Genomic DNA, 3,743 nt, shown 5'->3' with positions numbered 1-3,743 from the left:
GTAGTGTTGTATTATAGGAACTACTTCTGTACTAACTACCTTAAACCGGATTTATATTAAGGTATCATGTGATTAATTGCACCATACTATCGACTGGTAAAACCGACATCCGAATGGTCGTAAAAATGGAATGACGTTTGGCACCCGCAGACCTGCAGGTCCGGCTGTAGCTAGCAGCAAGGTGTAGGATAGTCAATCCAGTACGCAAACTCACGCTCTCCCTCCAAGAGAATTCTGGCTACAACTTGGGCCATGACATTTAAGGCATGCTCCGATATAGTGAATCACAATTGTTAACATATTCATGTATATGTAATGTAATGTTACTTATTCTAGTATCGTTGTATATGTTCTCTTCCTAGTATAGTTGTATATGTTCTCTTCCTAGTATAGTTGTATATGTTCTTCTTCTAGTATAGTTGTATATGTACTCTTTCTAGTATAGTTGTATATGTACTCATAGTAATGTAATGTATATGTTCTCATAGTAATAAGTATTGACTCATGAATGAACTGACTCATTGATCTAGAAATTTTAGTAGTATGATCCTGTGTTACCCCGATGGTAACTTACTAATGATGTAACTAATACACCTGAATATGGAAGAACTTTTATGTCTATATATGTACACATGATATATAATTAATATTTAAACGACCTTCGGACGAGTACCCGATATCCTATCAGACCACATCCAAATCGAGGAAAAGGAAACAAGGTGGATAGCCTTCCTAAGTCTTTTAAACATTACTTATATAAGTATACATATACAGGCATGCAATTTATAATAAGTGTAACAAAGTTTAAGTAAAAGTATTTGGTACGTAAAAGAGTTTGTAAAACAGTTTGAAGTAAAATAGTTTGATAACCAGTGTGAACAGTATTAAAATCATTGGTTTTATAGTTATTAATCACATGTGATTGATGTAATAACTGTAAATATTCAACTTGTATTCCCCCCCCCCCATAAAAGCATTTAAAACATTTAAAAGTATTTCAAAGGTTAATTAAAGGGGTATGAACTCACATGTGGTGAGTGGATTAGATGGAGTGTCGGATACTGTTTTAGGTGGCAGACGGAGACTTGTACACACGCACGAGCCTAGTTATCATATTTTGAACATATATATAACTAATTAGCCAATAATAACTAATAAATTTAGTTGGGACACTCAGGAACATGTAAACACTTTGTATAAGTGTTATAGGTCCTAATTGTTGCATCTAAGTTGTTGTGGGACAAGGCTAAAGGGGTTTAATGTTCCAAAATGCCTTATATATGTGTTTAACATTCAATAAACTCCACACAAGGAGTTTACGGTCGTAAACCCTTGAGTTTACGGCCATGAACTCCCAACTTGGTGGTACATGGTGTTTTGAAGTGCTATTTGATTTCTAGAATAAGTCTTACTTGGTGGTTTAGTTCTTTGGGTAGTTTAGGGCATAGAAATACTCCCTTGAGGAGTTTACGGCCCCAAGGCCAATTCCCTTAGAGTTTACGGCCGTAAACTCTCATGGGATGGGTATTTTTATTCTTTCAACAAGTAGGATAATTTCTAGGCATTTGTTTAAGGCTAATGAGGACCCTAGGCACACTTTGGTGCCCTTGTTTGGTGTTTACGGCCTATGAGTATTACCTTGGCCGTAAACTCACTTTAAGGGGGTGCTTTTGATGTTTTAAAGTCCACAATTTTGCTAGGAATAAATGGGGGTTAATGTCTAAAGCTTTAGGAGTGATTAGGGCACATTTTGGCCCTTGAATATGGAGTTCACGGTCTAAGAAGTTCTTGGGCCGTGAACACACTAATCTTGGTGTTTTTAATTGTTTTCTAGCCTCAAATATACATACATACAATCCTAAGCTAATTAGTTATCAAGGAAATGGGACTAGGTATCATTTAAACCTCATTTTGGCGTTTACTCTCCAAGAACGTTCTTGGGCGGTAAACTCCCGAATCTCACATATTTGACATGTAATCTATGTTATTAAGAATATAATAAGAATTACGAAACAACTAGAGAAGTGTACTCACGATTTGGGATGAAAACCCGAAGATCCGTGAGAGAGAAAATGGCTTTTCTCTAGTTGGAAATGTGAATAATGAATGAATTTAGTTCAGAAATCTATTTATAGTCCTGAGATATTTTCGACAGAAAATATTTTTATTCCTGAAATGATCTCTAATATATCAGAGTGTTGGAATAATAGTGTTGCACAAAACCAAGATGCATCCACTCTCCTGATATTTACTGAAGTGCAAATCCCGAATTACTCAAACTTATACGAAAATGTCTGAAAATTGACTATAACTGGTCTAGCTTCTATTGAATTGATAATGTTCGTACAAAATGGAAATTTCTGGTTGTCACATCATCCCCCTGTTAGAAGGAATTTCGTCCCGAAATTAGAATTTAAGCAAATAAGAAGTTATAAATAACTAAGCGAAAAGATGAGGGTATTTCAGTTTCATCTGATCCTCGCGTTCCCAAGTGAATTCCGGTCCTCGCTTGGCATTCCAGCGAACCTTCACGATCGGGATACGGCTTTGCTTCGTCTGCTTGACCTCACGGTCCATGATCTCTACCGGTTCATCCACGCAGTAGAGGCTCTCGTTGATCTCGATCTCGTCGAGTGGGATTACAAAAGTCTCGTCGGACAGACACTTTTTCAAGTTAGATACGTGGAATGTAGAATGTACATTACGAAGTGTGTCGGGTAGGTCGAGTTTGTAAGCTATGGGGCCGACTCTTGCGAGAATCTCGAAAGGCCCTATGTACCTCGGATTAAGCTTCCCACGCTTACCGAAGCGTATCAAGCCTTTCCAGGGTGAGACTTTGAGAAGGACTCGGTCTCCCACTTGGAATTCCAAAGGTTTTCTTCGCTTATCAGTGTAGCTCTTCTGTCGGTCTCTAGAGGCTTTCAATCGTTCACGGATCTAAACGATTTTCTCTATCATTTCCCGAATGATCTCCGGACCGGTGAGAGTACTGTCAGAAGCTTGCCCCTTGGCTAATTGGGTATCACCCACCTCAGCCCAGCACAGAGGGGATCTGCACTTTCGGCCGTAGAGGGCTTCAAATGGAGCAGCCTTGATGCTCGTGTGATAACTATTATTATAGGAAAACTCGACAAGGGGTAAATGAGTATCCCATGCCTTTCCAAAGTCAATCACACAGGCTCTCAACATATCTTCCAGTGTTTGGATGGTCCTCTCACTCTGTCCGTCGGTCTTTGGATGGTAGGCTGTGCTCATGTCCAGCCTTGTTCCTAGGGAATGTTGTAGTGATTGCCAGAATCTTGAGGTGAACCTACTATCTCTATCGGAGATAATGGACATAGGCACACCATGTAGCCGTACGATTTCCCTAATGTATGTTCTCGTAAGTTTCTCCATCTTGTCAGTTTCTTTGATAGGCAGGAAGTGTGCAGACTTGGTCAATCTATCGACGGTGACCTATATGGTATCAAGTCCACCCGTTGTCTTGGGCAACTTGGTTATCAAATCCATAGTGATCCGCTCCCACTTCCATTCTGGAATCTTTGGTTGTTGCAGTAAACTGGAGGGCTTCTGGTACTCGACCTTAACCTTTGCGCAAGTAAGGCATTTACTTACGAAGGTAGCAACCTCTGCTTTCATATTAGGCCACCAGTATAGCTTTTTAAGATCCAGATACATCTTATCTGAACCTGGGTGAACGGAATACCGAGTGTTGTGCACCTCGGTCATGACCAAGTCTCGGA

This window comes from Lactuca serriola, chromosome 1 (genome assembly GCF_051521515.1).
Source record: "Lactuca serriola cultivar US96UC23 chromosome 1, Lser_US96UC23_V15, whole genome shotgun sequence".
Lineage (NCBI taxonomy): Eukaryota > Viridiplantae > Streptophyta > Magnoliopsida > Asterales > Asteraceae > Lactuca > Lactuca serriola.
This window is presented reverse-complemented; position numbering follows the sequence as displayed.